Consider the following 24,478-nt stretch of genomic DNA (forward strand, 5'->3'; position numbering starts at 1 on the left):
AAAAAAAAAAAAAAAAAAAAGTTAAATGTGATTTGTGAGGTTTGGATTTATAGCTGTGCCCTCTGTATGATAGGTATGTAGCTTGGTGCATGACACAGGAAAACCCACTTCATGTGTGCTGCTCTTGGTCCAAGCAAGCCACGAACCTCTTCCTCCAAAGTGCTAAATAAGTACAAACTGGATAGGTGAATTGATTCATCTCAAAATGGAACTAACCACAAAGAAGTAACATCAAACATCAAAAATTCATTGAAAAGTTATCACCCTTACCTGCTTACCCTAGGTTGAAGCCAAATTTCTCCATCATTTTGCAGTGCACCACTGGATATGTTTGGGAACTTTGAACACCTTGTTTGCCTCCAAAGCTTTAGAAATAAAAATACCTTGTGAGCACCACAGTTCTATGCAGTTTATTTGTCAACTCCAGCCAGGCATGGTGGTAAGTGACTATAATCCTAGCACTTGGGAGGCTGAGGCAGGAGGATCACCATGAATTTGAGGACAACCTAGGCTACATAGTGAGTTCAAGGCCAGCCTGAACAATAGAGTAAGAGCCTGTATCAAAAAACAACAAGCCCTTGCTCTTCTGTTAATTCATATTTACACATATTTGTGTTTACATCAGTCTCTATATAATCAGTAGATTGTGTTATTAAAAGGCAACTTTTTAGGTAGCCTGGCACAGTGGCACATGTTTATAAGCCCAGCTACTCCTGAAACTGAGGGAGGAGGACCCCAGGTTCAAGGCCAGCCCAGGCACTTTAGTGAGACCTTGTCAAAACTAGAAAGGGTTGGGTCAGGGATTTAGCTCAGTGGTGCCACTGCCTCCCTTGCTAGTGTAAGGTCCTGAGTTCCATCCCTAGTACCAAAAACAAACAAAACTAGAAAGGGTTAGAGATGTAACTCAGCACTTCCTGGGTTCAGTCTCTAGTACCACAGAAAAGAGAATTTTTTTTTTTTTTTTTTTTTTTTTTGGTACTAGGTATTGCACTCAGGTCCTTGCACTTGCAAGGCAGGTACCGGAAACACTGAGCTAAATTCCAAGCCCTAGAGAACTCTAATATTAGTTAGGCATGATGTCTCACACCTATAGTCCCAGGTATTCATGAGCCAGGCAGAGTTTGAACTTAGTCTGGGCAATTTAGTGAGACCTTAATCTAAAAAATAAATTGCCCAAGCTGGGTTCAGACTTGAGGTCCTCCTGCCTCAGCCTTCCACAGTGCTGGAATTATAGGTGTTATCCACCACGTCCAGCTGAGACCATAATGTCACTATGTAATCATTAACAGCACAAATAGTTTTGGTATATTACAGAGCAGCCCCCACTTCATTTTCACTCAAACCTCCCATCCCCCTACCATAAGATTAGAATGACTCTTTTCCCCATTGCTTTATGACTCTTGCTCCATACAAGGACCAAGCCCTTTCTAGATGGTGTTATGCATCGACTTTCCACAGAATCGCGCTTGTTACCCTCATTTTACAATGAAGAAGTGAGGCTTTAAGAGCTTAGATAACTTGCTCAGGGCCCCACAGCTCTGCAGGCTTCCTGCCTCAGACCTCAGGCTAGCTTTCTGCAAGCTCCTCCTCTGCCTGCATCCAGCACACCAAGGGAGGGAAGAGCAAGTTAGGTGCTACCAGAGGGATCAATCAGACAAATCGAGATTAAAGGTCACTTTCATATGCTGAAATATTTAAGAATAACGTAATGTCTCATATTTGCTTCAGAATGAGCAAGGGCTGGGCTGGGTGTAGGTCAGGTAAAGCACTTTCCTAGCATGCATGAGTCCCTGGGTTCTATCCCCAGAACCACAGAAATAATAATAGTCAAGGTCAGTGGCAAGTGGGTGGAGACAGATGAAACACCACTGGTCACAAGTCAGTAATTGTTGAGCTGCGTGAGGAGGCTCATTATCATTAAGTGCTCTACTTTTGTATGGATTTGAAAGCATCCATAATAAAAAAGTAAAATGTTAAAACCTTGAACTTTCCTGAAGGTTTTTTGGGGGGAGGACTGGGGTGCTGGGGTCAAACCCAGAGCCTTGAGCAAGCTACACAAGCACTGTACAATTGAACCTTATCCCCAGCCACCTAAGCTTGTTTTGTTTTGTTTTTGGTACCAGGGATCTGTACTGAGCATGTAATCAATAGGTAGAAACTAATAAAATCAATAAGTTAAAAGTGCCCTGTGTGACTAGCAGCCAACAGCTTAGCTGACAGCTTAGCTAGCTAACAGCTATGACCTAATGCAACTGACAGCTTGAGATAAGAAATATCTGCCTTGCTGTCCTAGACCGTCAGCTGTTAGCTAAGCCCGCCTTGCGACCATCTGCTTCCTTATCTTCCGCCTTGCGACCATATGCTAAAGGGAAACTCCAAAACATTCTCCACCCTACGACCACCTGCTTGACCGGAGTACCTGGCCCGAGCGATAAGGAATAGCTAGGGGTATAAATACCCCTAGCCCAAGACCAGTCGTCGTCGTCCATCTCGACCCGACCTGACTGCCACTCGTCGCTGCGTCACGCGACTTGACCGACTGCTGCCGGAGGCCCTGCTGGAACCGGAGCTGATCGTCACATTGCAGTTCGAATCTCTGCCCGACAGCCCGGCGCTCGGTGTCACGGACTCAGGTCGTATAACCCTGTTACAGCTTATACCTCAGTATTGCATCTGTCTCGATACTGAGGGGAAGGACTAGAATGCTCTCCTGATTGTGGTTGTGACATTTGCTTTGATATTGCTTTGCATTGCTTGTGTGACAATAAAACCCCTTTAAAGACATATCACTTGTAGTTTTCATTACCTCGAGGCGAGTGAGACGTTTAAGTGCTCACAGCCTGGGATCCGACTCCTGTTCGTGCTCGCGACAGGATCGAACTCGGATTCTTGTGCTTGTGAAGCAGGCATCAGAACCACTGAGCTAAATCTCTGGCCCCTAAGCTTGTTTTTGAATGTTGATCATTTTTCCTTCACCCTGAACTTGAACATATGCTTTCATAATGTTCATCACAGAGGATCCCCTCCAATTTCTTCAGTTTATATTACCCTAGTGTGTATGTGACTATACTTACTATGTGTGGGGTGTGTGTGTCTGTGTGTGTGTGTGTGTGTGTGTGACTGGGGATTGACCCAGCGCTTTCACACTGAGCTTGTCTTCAGTCCTTTTGGGGAGGCAGCTGTCTGTCAAATCTGTTTGAGACAGGGTCTCACTGTATAGCCCAGGCTGGCCTTGAACTCACTGCCATCCTCCTGCCTCAGCCTCCTGAGTGCTGGGATTACAGGCATGTACCACCGTGCTCTGCTCTTGTTTCTGCTTTTCATTTTAGATGCTAAATTGCCCAGGTTGGGTTTGAATTTGTAATTCTCTTACCTCAGCTTCTCAGAGTACTGGGATCACAATACCCAACTGCATTTATTAAAATTTTTAGCTGCCTGCCTCACAAGCACAAAGTCCTGAGTTCAGTCCCCGGTAACAAAAAAAAAAGACAGTAATTTAGGGCCGGAGATTTGGCCCAGTGTTTGCGCTGCCTGCCTCGCAAGGGCAAAAGCCTGAGTTCGATCCCCGGTACCCAAAAAAAAAAGAAATTTTTTTAGTGGTCCATCAATTCTAACATCAAGAATTTATCAGGCTAGGGATTTAGCTCAGTGGTTCCACCTCCTGCCTCGCAAGCGCAAGGACCCAAGTTCGATCCCTGGTTACCAAAAAAAAAAAAAAAAGAATTGAACCTGCAAATGCACAGTAATCATATAGTTTACAAAGACCTACACTTAAGGATAGTTTCAGCAGAGTGTAGTTGTGCACCCCGGTAATCTCAGCTACTCTGGAGGCAGAGAGAGCAGGGTCACAATTTCTAGGCCAGCCTGGGCAATTTAGTGAAAAGCTGTCACAAAATAAAATTTTGAAAAGGGCTAAAGAAACTAGGCACAATGGTTCGTGCCTATAATCCCAGAACAGGGAGGCTGAGGTAGGAAAGTCTCAATTTCAAGCCCAACTTGGGCAATTTAGTGAGACCCTCCAATTTTATTTTATTTATTTGTTTGTTTATTTTGGTACCAGGGATCGAACTCAGGACCTTATGCTTGCGAGGCAGGCACAGTGCCAATGAGCTAAATCCCTGGCCCAAGACCCTCCAATTTTAAAAGGGCTGAAAGCTGGGGGTAGACAGTTGTTTCTTGGTCAAGAGGCTGGGAAGTTTAGGATAGATATGAAACTTAGCTGTTCTTGATTACTATAAGACTTGGCCTTGTTTTAAAAAACCGTAGGCAAGGATTATGCTTTTATTTTGTTTCATTTTGAGACAGGGTCTCACTTTATAGCCCAGGCTGGCCTCCAACTCACTGAGGTCCTCCTGCGTCAGTCTCCAGAGTGCTAGGATCACAGGTGTGCAACACCACACCAAGCAGGGTTATGCCCTTAATTTATTTTTTTTTAATTTCAGCATTTGCCTTCCTACCAGATTACTTTTTTCCTTAGGCTATTTGCTTTTCTTTGTTTTGTTTTTTTCACCTGCAAGGCTGCACTAAACCACTGAGCCACACCCCCAGCCTTCTCAGCCTTCCTAGCATGGACCACTGCTCAGGTACCTTGGCACCTGCTGCACTCTCTGCCTGGAACGCTCTGTCAGAGAGCAGATGTGGCTGGTTCTTTATCAGTCAAGTCTCAGTTCAAATGTGACTTCCTCAGGAGTCTGTCCCTAACCACCTAGTATAGCATATCAACCTTTTTTTTTTTTTTTTTTTGGTACTAGGGATTGAACTCGAGACCTTGCACTTGAGAGGCAGGCGGCAGAACTACTGAGCTAAATCCCTAGCCCTCACCTATTTTTTTTTTCATGCCTTTAACCCCATTAAACAAATCTAATTTAGCTGGGCGTGGTGGCACACACCTGTAATCCCAGCACTTGGAGGCTGAAGCAGGAGGATCACTGAGTTCAAGACCAACCTGGGTTACATAGTGAGTTCCAGGTCAATCTCAACTACATAGTGAGACCCTGTCTCAAAACAAACAAACAAAAAATCTAATTTGAGGACAGAGGAGGGGGAGATATGGTGAAAATGATCAGGGTATGTTACGTGCATGTTCAATCTGCTAAAATAAGGCCCACTAATCAGTATAGCCAATTTTTAAGAGTGGAAAAATACAAATTTACCAATGAAGATGTCAACAACAACAAAAAACGTCTGGCATGGAGCTGGGTGTGTAGCTCAATGGTAAAGCACTTGTTTAGCATGTGCAAGGCCCTAGGTTCAATCCCCACCAAAAAAAAAAAAAGTAACAAAAAAAAAATGGTCCACATCCATCAAATGTCCAACGCCCAGAGTGAGCCCGGCGATGAAGTAAGGGCTTTAGGTGGTTATGATGCCCGTGCAGGCTCCTCAGCTATAGCAAATGCACCCTGAGGTGCAGGGTGCTAGGAATGGGGAGGGCCGAGTCTCGGGGGGGGAAGGGAGGATACATCTTTGTCTCAGTTTTGCCGCAAACCTAAAACTGCTCTGAAAAATAAAGTTAATCATCTTGCTCATTTGCCTGTTACTTATTTACCATCTGTCGCCCCACCAGACTGCTCACTTCCTTTGAAAGCCGGGACCCTGGGGTGAGTTCACGGGATCCCAGCTCCTACAGCAGTGCCTGGATCCTTATCAAAGCTCAGTAACTATTTGTCCAGTGAAGAAATAAATGATTATTACTGTTGATTTAAACATTGTTCTCTTGAGTGCTGAACTGGCAGTATTCATGTATATGTAAAGTGAGGCTGGAATTGATCAACCGGGAAAATTCGGGCTTTTTTAGGAAAAAACCTTCAATTTTGGCATCTCGGTGGAGATCTTGGCACTGCCTTCCCCATGCCTACAGTGTCTGCCAGCTTCTGGCGCTGAAAAGTATTGTAGAAGCCCTGCTTAGTTAGCAGACCCCTAGCCCAAGTCAGTGAATTCCCCTGGCACTCTACCCAGCAGATACTCTGGTCAGAAAAGTTGTTGGGATCAATTCCAGTCCTGTCTGGCTCGCCACAGTGAGTGTCACTGCCCACAGTGAGCAGGGGAAGCAGACCTGGGAGGTGGAGGGAGGAAAGAAGATCTGTCCACCACTGAACACTTCAAATGGGCAAATTGTGACTTACGTCTCAATAAAGTTGTTACGTGTTTTTAAGCTGTCCAGAAGAAACTAGATGTGCATTCAGGAGGCCCGCATCTTGGCTCCCTAACTATAGAAAATACAGAAAGAAAAATGTATGAGGATGTTTCCCTGGTGGTAGATTGACATCTCAGAAAACCAAGCACTTGCCTGGGTGCTCAGGATCTGGGGCCAGAAGAAAGTGGGGGAGCCCAGCAGGAAAGAGGGATTCCCTGCTCTGTCCCGTGTCACATCACAGGGCATTTTCAAACAGCCTGAGTGAGGATTCTACTCAAGAAAAATCAAAGACTTTCAAATCGAAAGCTTCCCACTGTGTTCCATCCGGTCTGCAGAGCAGAGCTGCCTTTACCAACATTAATGAACACAAATTAACTAGTTTGGGAGCCAGCTTTCAAAAACACCTGCTGTTCTTACCCTTCTGTCCCTATAACAATCTATTTCAAGCCCCATGGCCCCAGCCCCCCTTTCCCTGTGCCCAGTACTGTTATTTCTGCCTTGCAGAAAGGATTGCCTTTGCTCCAGGGTTGACTGGAACAAAGCAGTATGGCCTTCCTGGAAATGATCTCCCCATTGTAGATGCAACCAAAATAGCATTAGCTCCACGCTTAATAACTGATACACTCTTCAACACCAACTGCATTTTCTCCAAATACAGGATTTAAAATACTATTTTTAAGCCGGCCGTGGTGGCACATGCCTGTAGTCCCAGAATTCGGGAGGCTTAGGCAGGAGGATCGCTGTGAATTTGAGACCAGCCTGGGCTAGATAGTTCCTGGTCAGTCTCACTACGTAGTGAGACCCTGTCTCAAAAAACAAAACAAAGCAGGGCTGGGGATTTAGCTCAGTGGTTCAGTGAGACCAGCCTGGGCTAGATAGTTCCTGGTCAGTCTCACTACATAGTGAGACCCTGTCTCAAAAAACAAAGCAAAGCAGGGCTGGGGATTTAGCTCGGTGGTTCAGTGGCCTGCCTAGCAAGCGCAAAGACCCGAGTTCAATCCCTGGTACCAAAAAAAAGCAATAAAATGCTATTTTTAGGGCTGGGGATTTAGCTCAGTGGCACTGTGCCTTCCTTGCAAGCATAAGGTTCTGAGTTCGACCCCCAGTACTGCAAAAACAAAACAAAACAAAAATACTATATTTTACAGTTGGGCCAGGGATTTTGCTCAGTGGTTCCGCCACCTGCCTTGAAAGCGCAAGGTTGTGAGTTTGGACCCTGTACCAAAACAAAACAAAAAACACAGTATTGAATTTAAGAACTTCAGTTCTTAACTGTGGTTAAATGTCCAATTCTTGTGTGTGTAAGATCTCATTGCCTTTCTAGATTGGAAAAACAAAAACAAGCCTCAAAAATTTGCCTCCATTTACTTTGAGCACATTTTTTTTTTTCTGGTACCAGGAATTAAATTCCGGTCTTGTGCTTAGTAAGACAGGAGGCAAAACCACTGAGCTGAATCCCCAGCCCAACATCCTTATGTGTTATTAAAGAATGATAAATCTTTAGTGAAAAGCTGAAAGGTACTAGCACCTGGAACCCTTGTAGGGGTGGTGGTGTTTTTAATTTTTTGAAATGGTTTCACAAACATCTAGATTCAAGGAATCCTTCTGCCTCAGCCTCAGTAACTGAGACTAAGGGTGCACAGCACTACACCCGACTTGTAGTTTTTAAAGATGGCTTGCAGAAGATGCAATCAGGCTGGGTTAAGGCTGTCTCTGGCCTGGATCTGAAAGCAGAGCCTATGGCTCAACAAAAACTGATGAAATTAAGTGCCTGCTGCTGCCTTCCCAGCTGTTCAGGATTCCAGGCTCCATACTGCAGTGTGGCTGAGTAAAATCACATCCTGTCTCCCATGGAGCACCTTGCCCTTGCCTAATATTTGCTAAAATTTTAGGTCTTCCAAGTAGGATTTTTCCTTTCCCAAAGGAAGTAATCACAAAAATCTTTGGAGCATAGGACACCTAGAAGCTTTTCTACCCCTTCACTACCTGCTATTGTGATAGATGAAACTGCAAGAGCAATTAGACCAGAGGCCAGTATAAATTTCCAAAGAAAAGAAAATAGGCTTATCAATTTCCTTGGAGGCTGCCAAGACATTCCCTCCTCTGGGCACAGCCTCAAAGGATTAGCAAGCAATCAGCACCAAGGTAGTGTTCTGTCTCACTAGCCACAGCACTTCTAGGACTGGAGAGGAGAGGTCCTGCTTGACCTCTGTGGACGGAGTCAAGACTTTCAATTTGTTCTCCATTGTGCTTTCACCCTTGTAACCAATGCAGGAGTGACATTTACATTCTAAATAGATAAGACATTAAACCAGGCGTGGTGGCGCACACCTGTGATCCCAGCACTTCGGAGGCTGAGGCAGGAGGATCACTGTGAATTTGAGATCAGCCTGGGCTACATAGTGAGTTCCAGGTCAGTCTCAACTACATAGTGAGGCCCTGTCTTAAAAAAATAAATAGTTCCAGATGATGATTAAGATGCTAATAAAAAAAATGGTGCCAGGTACCACAGCAGCAACAGAACTTTGCTTTTTTCTGGATATTATTCTTTTCTTTGTTTATTTTTGTTTTGTTTTGTTTTGTTTAATGGAATGTGCTGAATGTCTATAATTTTGTTCAGATGACTGCAGAACCTGGAAAAGCTGTTGCTACTATCGATGCGTAACATACTGCTCTAATATAATGAACAGCCATATTGGTCTAGAAATGTTAATTTTTTAATTTTTATTTTTTATTCTTTTTCCATGTATACAGGGGTAACACATCGTACTAAATATGTAAGGTCATATCTACGTGGGTTTGATTACAGAAACTAATAAAGTATTCTCTAAATAATGAAAAAAAAGATAAGGTAAGACTATAAGAGCAAGAAACAATAATGTTCATACAGAGATTTCTTTAACTGAAATACCGAATAGTTTCTTTGGTGTGAAAAACTATAGTAGTACACAGGATCCTAATGAGATAATTAATAATGTGAAATAGGAAGTAAAGGGCTAAAGGTGTAGGGAAAGTGGGAAGGGTGGGGGAAAGGTAATAAGGGAGAGGAAAAAAATATGAGAAACTGAAAAAATGGAAATAAAGTGTTTGTAAATGGGGAGGGGAGGAGGGGGTGAAGGGAGGGCAGGGACAAGGGGAAAAAATGAGAATCAAGACCTATTATGTAAAGGTACAGAATCCCAATGATGAATGTAACTGTATAGTATACCTAGATTGTACCAATAAACTCAATAAAAAGAAACAAACAAAAAAAAACCTAAATATATTAGACATTACTGAGACAACCCCTGATTTACAGAACCCCTTAAGGAAATTCCAATTTTAATAGCCATGGAACCATCACTTCTCCCAGACTCTGATAACTCCAGGTACACAAATAATATTGCCACTTCATTTGAATCAGTCCCCATGGGCACCAGAGAAGAATGCTCTGCGCTGAGCTTCTCCAGTCTTGCTAGATCATCATTGGGCATAGAGGAGGCTGCCACTTCTGGCTACCCCTGCTGTGGACGCTGTTTTCTTCAGTGACTTCCCAAATTCTCTGTTATACGTTTAAGGCACTTTTGAGAATAACAGAACTATTCAGGATGCCTGATCCCCGTTGAGAATTTGAGGATGGATTAGGAATCACTGAGTTTGGATCAGTCAACCTCAATTTAACAAATGTCCTTAGAACTGAACATCTCAGACTGGCGGTGGTGCACACCTATAATCCCAGCACCCAGAGACTGAGGCGTGATCAAGGCAAGCAGGAAGATCAAGTTCAAGGCCAGTCTGGGCTACACAGTGAGTTCAAGGCCATCCTGAATTTCTCTATCTCAAAACAAAACTGAACAACCCAGAGACAAAGAATCTTGTACCTGGGAACTCAGCCTTTAATCAGGGGACCCCTGCTTCTCACTTGTCATGTAGGCCATTCTGGCTAGATTGACGTTCTAAGCACTAAAAAGACGGAAAATACTAGATACTCTAGAATAGAAGTCAGCAAACCATGACCTGTTTTTGTTGCCATTCCCCGCCCTTAGTGCCAGGATTGAACACATGACTTCACATTACTAAGCCCCTGTTACCTTGAGCTACATCCCCAGCCCTAAGGTTCTATTTTTTGGTTTCTGTGGGGCTCTTTTCATTGTTAGGGATTAAATCCAGGGGTTTATGCATGCTAGGCAAGTGCTTAACCACTAAGCTATACCGCCTTTTTAAATTTTTTTATAACACTTGGATATTTTATTACAGCTCAGAGAAATGGAAAAAAAAAAAAAGAACATATCCTTCCACACACCATTCTAAATTAATTGCCATTAATTTTGAAAATTTAGAACACATATAAATGTATATATATGTAAACATATATATAATTCAGATTTTAATCTTATTGGTGTTTATCACTGCTTTTTTTTTTTTTGCTTTCTTATAAATCATTGAAACTCATCAAATGTGAACTAATACTTCAACCTGTATCACTTAAACAATCATTTATATTGTTTGGCTTGCATTCAGACTTTATGTGTGAATCACTTACATGATTTATCAAACTGCATATTGAAAAATGCCAAGGAAAAACTTTTGTTTTGTTTGGTACCAGGGATCGAACTCAGGACCTTGTGCTTGCGAGGCAGGCAGTGGAACCACTGAGCTAAATCCCCGGCCCAGGAAAAACTTGATTTCAATTATATTGTGCATGTCAGTTACCCACTGCATAATTTTTTTCATCATCATTTGCAACTTCCCACATTTTGTAGCTCTTTATGCAGTCTATTTCAGCTTCTAGTGCTGTACATACCTTCATCTTCCAGATAGGACTGCCCATGATCCATGACTTTGGGATCAGGCATAAACAGGGTAGCGCCTGAGGTGGGTTCTGATTTTATCATCGTTCCAGAACTGAATTCTGTTGGCAAAGGCACTGAATGTTTCAGGATGTGAACTGGTTCTGCAGGTATTTCTGTTTCTTTCTTTTTTTTTTTTTTTTTTTTTGGTTTTTTGAGACAGGGTCTCACTATGTAGTTGAGACTAACCTGGAACTCAGTAAGCAGCCCAGGCTGGTCTCGAACTCACAGTGATCCTCCTGCCTCAGCCTCCCAAGTGCTGGGATTACAGGCATGTGCCACCATGCCCAGCCTAAATTTTATTTTGAAACAGGGTTGTTGTTTTTTTTTGTACTGGAGATCGAACTCAGGTCCTTGCATTTGCAAGGCAGGCGGTGGAAACACTGAGCTAAATCCCTGGCCCTTGAAACGGGGTCTTGCTAAATTGCCTAGGCTGATCTGGACCTTTCCACCCTCCTTCCTTAGCCTCCTGAGTAACTGGAATTTCAGGCATGTGCCGCTACACCAAGCTCCAATGACCTGTTTTTATAAACAGGTTTTTATTAATGAAGTTTTATTGGCGAGCCAGCCATGGTGGTGCATAGCTGTAATCCCAATACTTGGGAGGCTGAGGCAAAAGGATTGCTGCAAGTGTGAGGCCAGGCTGCACTATGTATTAAGATCCAGTCTCAAAAAGTGTAAATAAATAAATGAATTGAAATTTTAAAAGTTTTACTGGCCCATGGCCATCCCCATTCCTAAACACGTCTGAAAACTCACACTGCAGAGGAGGAACTGAGTAGTTGTGATAGGTTGTGTGGCCTTCAAATCCTAAAACGGGGCCAGGGCTGCACCTCAGTGGCGCCACACCAGCCTGGCAAGCGCAAAGTCCTGAGTTTGATTCCCGGAACAGGGAAGGGGAAAAAAAAATCTGAAACATTTCCTGTCCGGCTCTTTGTGGAGAAAAACAGGCTGATTCTTTGGAAGAATATGAAGATATGTATTACTTATTCCATGACACGGGAAAAGTAAACTGGGTACAGTGACACAAGCCTGTCATCTCAACTACTTGGGAAGCTGAAGCAGTGGCCTGGAGGCCACCTGGCCAACACGAGTACACACCTAACCCTCCTGAGACTCAGAAGGGCACATCCAGGCTCATCAGCATCCTCAGATGCACTCTTTGGATGGCCACGCGGGACAGAGAGAATAGGACAGAACTTGCGGGGTGGAGAATAAGGAGCACCAGGAGCAGCCTTTGGAAAAGTGGGCCCAGCCAACCTGAAGCCCAGACTAGGTGCTGAGTGACCAGGAGAGAGGAAGACCCTGATGGGCTGAGAGGCACCAGGACACTGGTGACCCAGGCTGGTCAGAGACCACTGGGGGCACAGGCAGAGGAAGGCCTGGCTGGATTTCAGATTCCCTGCCCTCCTCTACTTCAGACTGAGAGACAGAAGTGCAAGCTTGAAGAATCCCAGGTCTACAGTGTGAAATCTAGGCAAATCGTGACAATCTTAGGGTAACAGGGTTGTGCTGTATTCATTGGTTCTTGTTAGTTCTGGGTATCAAAAGCAGGGCAAGGGCCTGGGATGTAGCTCAGTGGCACCTGCCTCAAAAGCACGGGGTCCCAAGTAGCGATCCCCAGCACCAGAAAACAAAACAAACAACCCGGACAAGTATTGTACCACTGAGCCACATCCCCAGCTGTTACCCCGCCATTTCTAAGCTGTTTGTACACAAGCAGACATATTATGCTTTATATTTCCATTTGTACAGCAGGCCTAAAGGTAGTTATTGTTTAGCCAGGGGTGTTGCACATGCCAGTAATCCCAACACTTGAGAGGCTGAGGCAAACACATGAGTCTGAGAGCAGCCTGGGCTACATGGTGAGTTCAAGGACACCCCAAACTACATAGTGAGACCCTGTCTGAAAAGAAATTGTAGTTATTGTTTGTTAATTTCTTTTTCATAGTGCTTGGGATGGAACCTAGGATGTCTTACATGCTAGACAAGTGCTCTACCACTGAACTAGACCAACGACCCCTGTGGGGTTTTTGTTTGGGGTTTTTTTCTTTCTCTTTTCTTTTTTTTTTGTACCATACCAGGGATCAAACTCCAATCCTTGTGCTTGCGAGGGGCAGGTGGTGAAACCACTGAGCTAAATCCCCGGCCCTGTTTTGGGTTTTTTCTGTTTTTTGTTTTTGGGTTTTTTTGAGACAGGGTCTTGATATATAGTTCAGGCTGGCCCTTGAACTCACAGTGTAGCCCAGGCTGGCCTCAAGCTTGCAGTGGTCCTCCTGCATCAGCCCCTTGTGTTTATTTTTTTATTTTTTTATTTTTTTGGTGTTTATTTGTTTGTTTGTTTGAGACAGGGTCTCCCTATGTAGTGAGACTGACCTGGAACTCACTGTGTAGCCCAGGCTGGTCTCGAACTCACAGCGATCCTCCTGCCTCAGCCTCCCGAGTGCTGGGATGACGCGTGTGCCACCACGCCCGGCTCCTTGTGTTTATTTTTAAAGCTCTGTTTGTACATGCTCAGTCTGTGCTTGTTAAACTACAGGGAGAGGGAGTTTTGGCCACACCTGTGTCTCAGTGGAGCAGCAGAAGAGATAAACTATAAAAAGCAACAGAAATATTGCTTCCTTTTCTTCTGAGCTGGGCTTTTTATTAAGCATAGAAAGTGGATATTTCTTCCTGGAATATAATCCTTTTCTGATTTAAAGCCCCTCCCCAGCCCAGTTTCCAGGTTTCTGTGGTGACACCCTCTCTCCTTACCCAGCAAAGGTGGTACAGAAGTCTTCTGTTTGCAGCCACACACAATCAAGGCAATGTTCAGGGTTCGTTTTACAAAATGGCCATACTCTTACATTAGAAAAGAAGGAAATGGATGCACGCTTGAAACTACCGTGGTACCTTGGTTCACAAACTCAATTCTGGCTACAAACTGAGTTGGTTGTGAACCAAATCAAATTTCCCCAATGTAAATAAGCTTAATCAATTCTGAACCATATATATTTCTTTAAGCACAAAAATATATGAAATGGGGCCTAGGATTTAGTTCAGTGGTGCCACTCCTGCCTCACAAGTGCAAGGTCCTGAGTTCAATCCCTGGTACAGCAAAATATAAATTTTATAAAGTACAGTACAGTACAGTATAGGATGAAGAGAGAGAACACTAAACTTACCTGAGGTGACTTCTGGTGTGGAGGGCAGGAAAGTGGGTGGAAAGAGATTATTATTTGGAGGGAAAGTCCCCCTCCATAAAGACATTAGGGATCCTTTGGGAGTTTCCTCTCTTCTTTGTCTTTTAGTTGCAGGGTCAAAAAGTCCCCCCCACTCCAGTAACAAGGATCAAACTCAGGACCTTGTGCTTGCAAAGCAGGCACAGTGCCACTAAGCTAGATCCCTGGCACTGCAGGGTCAACTTTGATGGAAAATCTGTGTAATGTCACTTGTTTTTCCTGCACCACATAACCCTCTGGGAATGAGAAACCATGTTATTCTTCATCAGATTCAACTGTCCATTCCAGTTATGTCGAGGTGGTGCGTCTCAAAGAAATCCTGGCACTCATTCCATTTCTCCACGATGGATTTTTATCACATCACTGCTCACCTCCTCTCTGTCTTCCTCCTCCCCAGTGGAAGGCTCCTCGGCAAGCACCTTCTGCTGCTCACACTGGAGCTCAGCAAGTTCCTCCGTCACCATCTCCTCCTTACGGTGCTGAACAAGCTCCTCTATGTCTGCACCGTGGATATCCGCACCCATACCCCTGCCCCTGGACACAGTCTCCTCCACTCCCTGTGCATAGGACCCTTCAAAGTCACCTGCAGTGACACATCCTGGCCAGTTTCCTCCGGGCCGAGTTTAAGGTCCAGTAAGTGACATCTCCCCAGGCTTTGTCAGTGAGGTTGTTGTAGTGGAGGACACCGATGTGTTTCTTCCAGAATTATTTCAGAGTCAAGGCCTTCTCACCAGTGACATTAAAATGCTGGTGAAGAGCACCCTTGTGTATAGATTCTTCAAGTTGCAGATCACTTGCTTGTCCATGGATTGCAGAAGAGGTGTCATGCTGGCTGGAAGGAACTTGACCTTTATGAGGTCCTACTCAGTGCCTGTATTATCCACCAAAGCTGGAGGTTGTGCCAGGGCACTGTCCGTCAGAAGAAGGCACCTTTCAGGCAGCTGGTTGTCAGAAAGATATTTCTTTCTTTCTTTTTTTTTTTCCTATACTGAGGATTGAACTCTGGTCCTTGTGCTTGTGAGGCAGGTGGCGGAGCCACTGAGTTAAATCCCCAGCCCAGAAAGATATTTCTTAATGGTGGATGCCAATACCTCATGCAGCCATTCCATAAACAATTGCCTTGTGACCCAAGCCTTTGCACTGGGTCACATGACAGGCAGTCTGGCCTTGTTCACATTCTGTTCCTTGAGTGCAGCAGACGTCTGGGAATGTACACCAGTAGTGGCTTCATCTTCAGATCAGCACTTGCATTTTCACACCTCAAAGGGGTCAATCTGTCCTCATTTGCACACATCAAAGGGGTCATTCTGTCCTTCAAGTGCTTGTGCCTGGCAGTGCCTTCTTCTCCTCTTGTGTGATATGGGTTCTTTTCAGCATCCTCTTCCAGAAGAGCCCTGTTTCATCGCTGTTGAACACTTGTTGAGTGACATATCCTTCTGCCTTCATGAATTCCATGAAATCTTTCTTGTAGGCTTCTACAGAGGCCTTGTCAGGATAGGAAGCCTCACTATGTCTTATCACTCTGCAAGTGCCACTTCTCTTGTGGGATTTATCAAACCACCCTCTCCTGGCTTTAAATTCATCACTTGTTGCACTTGTAGAGGGGTTTCTTGCAGTGAATCGCTCTGCAATTTCCTGGCTTTTTCACAGGCCATAGCTTCACTAATGCTATCACCTGCCAGCTCTTTCTCATTTGACCACACTAACAAAAGTTTCTCCACCTCTTCCAGCACTTGTGTCCTCTTCTTGGTTGACATTGTTACTCCTCGTGCCGTATCAGCCCCTTTGATGGCATCTTTATTCTTCCAAATAGTCGAGATTGTCGACTTTCCCATCTTGTACTCCAGGGCCATATCAGTCAAACAAATACCACGCTCATGCTTTTCTACAATTTCCTTCTTGCCGGGCAGGGTGGTGCACACCTGTAATCCCAGCACTCGGAGACTGAGGCAGGAGAAACACTTCTTTTTGTGAACAATCCTGAACAGAGGCATTCATAAACTGAGATGCTACTGTAAAAGCATTTAAGGAATCTCATAACCACAACCCATGCGTGTGAATTCAGCCAAAGCCCATTTAAACAGCTGTAACTGTAGATTAAGTAATTAAAACAAAACAAAACAAAACTATAGATTAACTATAGGGCGCACGCACGTGTGCACACACACACACACACACACACACACACACACACACACACACACACACACACACACACACACACACACACACACACACTATAGGGGGAAAGCCGAGAGGAGGACAATTATCAAGTATACAAAACATTAGGACATTAAAATAGAAAGTTGGGCCAGGGATTTAGTTCAGTGGTTCCACTGCCTGCCTTGCAAGGGCAAGGACCTGAGTTCAATCCCCAGTGCCAAATAAGTAAAATAAAATAGAAAGTAGGCCTATGTAAAAGTATAGTACTCTTTACTTTAGGTCAGGAACTAACAAAAAACAGCACTTGAGAGGTTGAGGCAGAAGGATCATGAGTTTGAAGCCAGCCTGGGCAACCCAGCAGGTTCAAGACGACTCCAGGTTATGTAATGAGACCTTGTCTCAAAAAAAAAAAAAAAAAAGATAAAATTGCTGGGCATGGCTCTTGATGTGGCCCTTGGTTTGAATAATGTTCTTTGTTCCTCTTTCAAGAAGGAGTGATCAGCCCCACTGGAATGAGATCCCTAGGCAGCACCATGGTGGCTCAGGGAAGACCAGAAGCCTAGGTGTGGTCTTAAGGTGAAACCGAGATTGCATGGAGCCTCTCATCACCAGGGTGAAGGCAGAAGGTTCAGGGCCTCCACAACCAAACACAGACCTATACTTATGGTGGGCTTGGTAGCATCTGCAAGACACTTCCCAGGGCAAAGCTGTAAAGTGCAAACAGTAAGAAGCTGTGACCCCCCAAGATTACCACCACCAGAGTGTATTTAAACCGGTGCACATTTTGCAAAGGGCATAACTACAAACCTTTACCTCTAGAATTGAGCTACTTTGTAAATTGGGCAGGTGTGTGGGGGTTGGTGCTGGGAACCAAACTACAGTCCCCATCCTTTTCTATGTTTTATTCTGAGACAGGGTCTTGCTAAATTACACAGGTTGGACTCCATTGTGCAACCCTCTTGCCTCAGGCTCCCAGAGAGCTGGGATCACAGGCGTGTTTCACTCATGTCCAGCCAGAGTCTAGCTCCTTTTTTTTTCTGGTTATTTTGTTTGTCTGTTTGTTTGTTTTGAAACAGAGTCTCAGTATGCCCTTGAATCTGCAGTGATTCTCCTACTTCAACCTCCCAAGTGCTGAGATTACAGGGATGCACCACCACACCCAGCAGGGATTCTGCTCCTTCTCCATCCAGCTCTAGCTCCATTTCCTGAGCTGAGTGGTGACCAAATATTTGCATAGTAATTCAAGTGTCAGTTTCCCTGCTGTGGAGGCAAGTCCAATGCTGTGGGGTGGAACCCAGAGTCTCCTCTGCATTTCTCCACCCTCCTTGTGCCTGGCCAGGGCAGACTGGTAGGGGCTGATAGCTGGCCAAATCTAGCAGAGCCACTTTCTGCTGCCTGTAAATCTGGAGCATTCGATAAATCAGTATAGCGCCTCAGGGTTTGGAGAGCTGCATCCAGAGCACTGGATACTTTCTCCTAGAGAAAGAATTCATGAATTCTGGCTGCCAAGGCCCCGGTAGAGGCAAAGTTCTATTCTTTCTTATACTTAATTAGCTAGGAGTAGCCCGGAAACCTTCCACTGCATTCACAATCATTTCTCTTGCAATCCATTTTTTGGGGGGTACTGGGGATCAAACTCAGGCCCTTAGCCGGGGATTTAGCTCAGCAGTTCGGTGGCCTGCCTTGCAAGTGCAAGGACCCTAGTTCAATCCCCAGTACCAAAAGAAAAAAGCAGTTCGGGCCTGCCTTGCAAGTGCAAAAGCACCCTAGTTCAATCCCCAGTACCAAAAGAAAACAAAACAAAACAAAAAAAAAAACCTCAGGCCCTTGCACTTGCAAGGCAGGTGGCAGAACCACTGAGCCAAATCCCTGGCCCCCTTGCAACCCATTTTTGAAAACTTTTGGTTTTTTTTTGTGCTTGTGAGGCAGGTGGTGGAACCACTGAGCTAAATCTCCAGTCTTTGAATACTTTTTATATGTGATTATGTGCTAGGCATGAAGAGAAGGCTGTGTTGTGCTCTGAGTTCTTGCCTGCCATATAGAACAGCAGCTTGAGAGAGGTGCCTCACCCTCAGTTGCTCCCTTTGGAGCCAAGTACCGTGGCTCTACACTTTGTGTGCAACTACATAAATAAATTACTTATTCACGCTGATAAAAAAATTCACTTATCAAATTATAACAGGAGCATTTGAATGTATGAGCATATCAAAGGTTATCAGCAAAACCAAGCCGCTGCTGGACACACATGCCTGGAATCTCAGGTATTTGGAAAGCTGAGCCAGAAACATTAGTTCAAGGCCAACCTGGGTGGCTTAGTGAGACCCTGTCTCAAAGTAAAAAATAAAATAAAGGAGAAGGCTGTGGTTCAGTGGCGGAGCACTTGCCTAGCATGCACAAGACACGCATTTGATTTCCCCATACTGCAAAAATTTAAAAAGCACATGAGTTTAGGGCTGGGGATTTAGCTCAGTAGCACTGTGCCTGCCTTGCAAGCGCAAAGTCCAGAGTTTGATCCCCCCAAAAAAGCACACGAATTTATCAAATACACAAGATGTAGCCCCCACCACACCTGAAACCCTTGAAAGTAGGGACACCCCCAAACTGGCTAACAAGTCTGGTCAAGGAAAATCACAGGGCAAAGACCCTCCACCTGTCCGGAGTGGGGAGGATTTCAGCTCTGCACAGTTTCTCAGGTTGTGTATGTAACATGGCCCATTTCAAGCCAGCACTTGCATAGCTACAGCTACCTGTCCCATCCTCCAGACCTGATTGCCTCATACTTCAGGGCCTTTAGGGTGGCTTCGTTAATCTTATCTAACGACCTACAGGGATCCTTTAGGCGTATCACTGCCCTCTGCCTTTGCTTTCTCTCTGTAGACCTCCTAAAATCCTGTGGCCATTGTTAACCTTTCCTAAGGCTTTTTGTAATCTATCTATTATTACGTGAAGTGCAAGGTAAAACTTGAGTGTTATAATATTAGTAATTAAAAAATAAATAAATAAATATTAGTAATTAAAATTGGAATTAGCCGGGCAGGCTTGGTGGCACTTTCCTGTATCCCAGCACTTGGAAAGGAGGCAGAGGCAGGAGGATTTCCGTGAGTTCAAGGCCAGCCTGGGCTACAAAGTGAGTTTCAGACCAGCCTGAACTATACAGCAAGACCCTGCCTCAAAAACAAAGCAAAAAAATGAAATGAAAGACACTGTGATTGACCTGCTTACAGCTACTAATCAAAATTTAGTCTACTCAGTTAATGAACCTGAACAAAGGGTACACGAGTACTAGAGTGGGGACAGAGAAAGTGGAAGGGGATGTGAACATATTAAAATATACCTTAAAGTAATTTAGACTTCAGTAGAACCTTGGTTCACAGTTTTAATGTGGGTTAACTTCATCACCACTATGGGACCGAATACCTGGATGCCTACCAAATCCATTCTCCCTCTCTTCCCAGGTGGTGGGCTCAAAAAACGATACCCTAAGCCTGGCATGGTAGTGCATGCCTGTAAATCCCAGCACCCTGGAAAAGTAAGGCAGGAGGATGCAGGTTTGAGCCCAGCCTGGCCAACTTGGCAACTTTTGTGAGAACTCTGTCTCCAAATAAAAAATAAAAGAGCTGGGGATATAGCTCAGTTAAGAGAGCCCTAGGTGCAATTCCTAGTACTGCAAAAGTTAATTAATTAACTAATTAATTAAAGCTGGAAATATAGCTTCATGGTAGATCACCCCCAGGTTTGATTCCCCAGTGCCACAAAATTAATTAATTAATCAAAAGTACAAATGAACAGGGCAGGGGATGTAGGATGCCATGAAGGCTGTGTGCTCAATTCCCAGTGAGAGAGAGAGAGAGAGACAGAGGGAGGCAGAGGAGACGAGGAGGAAGAGAAAGAGAGCCCCGAGCATGGCACTTCGGCATGTTGCGTATTTTGAGGTCGATCTTCCCCTCCCTCCCTACTTCTTGACCTTCTTTCTCCTTGAGACAGAGGAAGGGGCTTTCTCTGAAGCTCCTGTGTCTGCCTAAAGACAGAGTCTTCCCAGAGGAACTTGGTTGTCTCTCTGGGGCCCTCCGCAGCCAGGGAAGATGAATAGCTCCGCAGACTGTCACAGGTGTCGCCTCTGCTTTCCTCCTCCTCTTCCTTCATCTTATAGAGACAAGAGTTTTGTTTTGGCTCATGGCTGTCTGAGAGGGAGGTTCAAAGTGAAAGAGCAGATGGGGGGTATCCGTGTGGGCTGCCTGATGATGGCCTTCTTGCTGGGAGAGATTCAAGATGGCTTCTGTCATCAGTCACACGGCAAGAGCTAGGGAGCAGCAGGCTAGGGTGCGGCTCACATGCTCTAGGCTTTCGGTATGAACCCCAGCACTGCAGAGAAGGGAAGTGGGGGGAGAAAAGAAGAAAGAAAGGAAAGAGAGAAAAGACAGAAAGAATGAAAGAAAGAGGAAGGAAGAAAGGAAGGAAGGAAAAAGAAAGAGTGTGTATGTCACTATCCACTGATTCTGAGGATTGTTCATTAACTGAGACTTTTCCTCTGCACAGCAGGACAAACTTTGCTCCCTGTGCATGTCCTCTCTTCGGCCTCCCATAACTCGTGTCACCACCATATCCCAGAAGCCCCAAGCTGCTATTCCTTTCTGTAGCTCAGGATACTATGTAAGTGTCAATCATCTGGCCCTTCTTCAAGCCTAATATTGCGTGGGACTCCCATGTGCATGCACATAATTAAAATGGGCTTTCTCCTTTTAATCTGTCTACTGTCAGTTTATTTCATAGACTCAATTATCAAATCTTCAGAGGGTGAAGAGAAAGTTTTTCTTTCTCCTACTTAAGCAAGGGGCCATAGCAAGCCTGCATATCCCAGATCTAGGAGACCTTTATTTATCTATCTATTTGTTTGTTTATTTATTTATTTTAGTATAGGGTTGGAACTGGGGGCCTTTTGGGGGGGTCTTGGGAATCGAACTCAGGTCCTTGTGCTTGCAAGGCAGGTGCGGTGCTACTGAGCTAAACCCCCAGCCCCTCTGGGCCTTTTTATTTTGAGACAGGGTCTCTCTATGTTTCTCAGGCTGGGCTTGAACTTAGGATCTCTCTGCCTCAGCCTTCCAGAGTTCTGGGACTACAGGGATGTGGCACCTGCCTGGCTCCTAAGCGCTGTTTGGGTGAGGGGTGGCCACTTGCCAGGTTATCAGCAGAGGTAAAGGAACAGCAGGGAATGGAAGCCCTGAAGTCAGCAGTGTCTTCTCCATAGGGTCTCTTCCTCCCTTCTTGATGGTGCAACTTGGACAAGGAAATAACCTAGCTCAACTAGGGAGTTACCACCAGGCTTCTGGGATGGAAGAGCCACAGAGGGAAGGAACCTGGCCCCTAAGAAACCTGAAGAAGCAGAGTTACCTACTGGTGCTCATCTTGGATGCTATAAAAGAGTTTCATTGTTCTTTAGGCTGCTGAATTTTGGGGTTCTCTTTGGAACAGTAACTTGCAAAACTCTTCTCTCACAATCATGTCTCCAGAGGTAGAAATACTGTATCGTTATGGCTGAGGTGACTGACACAGGGTACTGTGCGGAGCTTTTCATCGCTGGGACAAAACATCTGAGAGAAGCAAAAAGGAGAAAAGGCTGCTTTTGGCTCAGTTTCTGAGGTGTGATCCCCAGATCCAAAAACAAAGAAAAAAGAAGAGATGAGCTGGACATGGTGGTGCTTGCCTGTAATCCAGCCGTCAAACTTGCGATCTGCCAGGCTCAGCCTCTCCTCGGCCAGGTATTTTAGGAGCACCTATCTGAACTCTTGTCCTGGGCAGCTGGGGTGGTCAAGACTGAACGGGCCAGGCAGTGGTACAAGCCTCTGATCCCAGTGCTACCAAATGGAGAGCGCCATGGGATTCTCTCCAGGTCCTTGGTGTCCCTGACAAAGAATTGGACAAGGCACAGGACAGCAATAAAAGTGTACATTTACTGAAGACAGGAAAGAAGTATGTTCTGCAGAGCAAGAGTGGCCCCAAGGACACGGGAAAGGGGGTCTTTTATATCCAGAATTCCTGAGTTATCTCTCATGTAAAGCAAGGCATTGGGAAAAGTCATCCTAGCAACCATGTATAAACTGTCCTATCAAAAACAAATTTAGAGAGCTGGGGATTTAGCTCAGCAGTTCTGCTACCTGCCTTGCAAGCACAAGGACCCGAGCTCAATCCGCAGTACCAAAAACAAACTAACTAATTTAGGGTCAGAGATTTAGCTCAGTGGTTCCGGCGTCTGCCTCACAATCTCAAGGACCCAAGTTCAATCCCTGGTACCAAAAAAATATACTTATAGGGTGAGGGATTTAGCTCAGTGGTTCCACCGTCTGCCCTGCAAGTACAAGGTCCTAGGTTTGATCCATGGTACCAAAAAACAAACAAACAAACTTGTTTGAGCCAGAGATTTAGATCAGTGGTTCTGCCGCTTGCCTCACAAGCCCAAGGTCCCGAGTTCAATCCCTAGCACAAAACAAAACAAAACAAAAAAAAACACACTTGTTTGGCTTCCTGTTATATGTCAATGAAAAATCAGAAATGGTTGTGCCCACATGCAAATGAAGAATTGCAAAGAGCATCTTCTGATTGGTCGTGTGAACAGCACCAGATTGAAATGAAGGATTGAAAATAGCAAGTTTCTAATTGGTCCAAAATAACACTTTTCTAGTTGGTTCTATGTACAGCAATGATGGCTCTGTATTGTCAGCGACCCTTCTCTTCTGAGTGTCCCTCATCCCGTTGTCTTGTTGTACCAACACTCTGAAGGCTGGGGCAGGAGGATCTCTCTGAATCCCAGGCCAGCTTGAACTTCTCAGTGAGACCTTGTGTAAAGAAAGTAAGACAGAAGGAGAGAGGGAGGGGACATGAGAGAGGAAGGAGAAGGGGAAAGGGAAGAGGGAGAAGAAGAAAAGAAGAACGATGAAGGAAGGAGGGAGGGAGGGAAGGAAATTAGAGAAAAAAACGAATGGAAATTGTGGGGAGACAACTCGGGAATAGAGATTGTGAGCAGCACGTGAAAGGTCCTCGAACTCACAGAATGGAAGGGACTTACGTGGACCTGAAGGCAAAGAGGTTGTGAAAAGTCTGCAGCATTCCGGATAGTGCATCAGGTGCTGGGGACGCAGCTCAGGGTCATGCCCAAAGCCCTGGGTCCTGTCCCCAGCACCACCAAACAAACGAAAGCACATCAGTCCTCAGGACTCCGAGGAGCAGAAGCCTCTCACGGAGATAAAGATGAAACCGCCACGGACTAGAAGGACAGAGGGGACAAGGTCTGGGCGTCTCTGTGCCCCACTGAGGCTCATCCTCAGACCCACATGTAAGGCTATTGAGCACCTACCCTGGGACAGCGACACTGAGCTGCACCGTGTTGGGGACCAGAGACCGGTTTCCTGGATAAGTTTCTCCAGGATCCCGATAGAGAAGTTTTTAGGATTAGAGTTTCCGGAGCGCTGGGCCAGGTCCCTTGTGCTCACATGCGCAGTTCTCACAGGATTCAGGAAGCCAGAAAACCTATTGATCAGACAGGAGTGGAGCTCGCTCACACACACACACACACACACACACACACACACACACACACACAAACCCTGCTGTGCAGCCTGGTTCCTAACAGGCCGACGACCTTGGGTACCCTTAGCATAAGATATACACTGGATTTCAAAAATACACTTACAAGAGGGCTGGGGATTTAGCTCAGTGGTTCTGCTGCCTGCCTCACAAGCGCAAGATGTTTGATATATTTTGCACTTTTTTTTTTTTTTGGTATTGGGGATCGCAGATCGAACTTGGGTCCTTGTGCTTCTGAAGCAGGTGATAGATCCACTGAGCTAAATCTCCCGTCCTCTCATTACGTTTTATATTTATTATGTCTCATTTTGTTTTTTATTAGTGTTCTTTGAGACAGGGTCTCACCATGTAGTTCAGGCTGGCTGGAAACTCACTCTGTGGCCCGGTGCTGATCTTCCTGTCTCAGCCTTCTGAGTGTTGGGATTACAGGATATGTTAAGTTTGAGCTCATACAATTATGATTCATATATATTGATTAGATTACATTTTGAAATGATAGTATCCCCATATTAAATATCAAATTTCTAAAAATCCTGCAGTATTAAAATTAAATC

The 24,478-nt window shown here is 45.0% G+C and overlaps 1 protein-coding gene and 1 long non-coding RNA gene across 6 annotated transcripts in view; both read left to right on the forward strand.

Moving 5' to 3' along the window:
* Positions 1 to 24,478, forward strand: part of Mta3 (metastasis associated 1 family member 3) — a 214,369-nt gene that overhangs the window by 2,890 nt on the left and 187,001 nt on the right. The window lies entirely within an intron of this gene.
* LOC117286151 lies at positions 7 to 2,620 on the forward strand. The gene is made up of 2 exons (XR_004517292.1): positions 7 to 439; positions 2,294 to 2,620. It is a non-coding gene; the product is annotated as an uncharacterized LOC117286151 (long non-coding RNA).

Source organism: Fukomys damarensis, unplaced genomic scaffold, assembly GCF_012274545.1.
Source record: "Fukomys damarensis isolate Sample0158 unplaced genomic scaffold, DMR_v1.0_HiC HiC_scaffold_2, whole genome shotgun sequence".
In the NCBI taxonomy this organism is placed as follows: domain Eukaryota; kingdom Metazoa; phylum Chordata; class Mammalia; order Rodentia; family Bathyergidae; genus Fukomys; species Fukomys damarensis.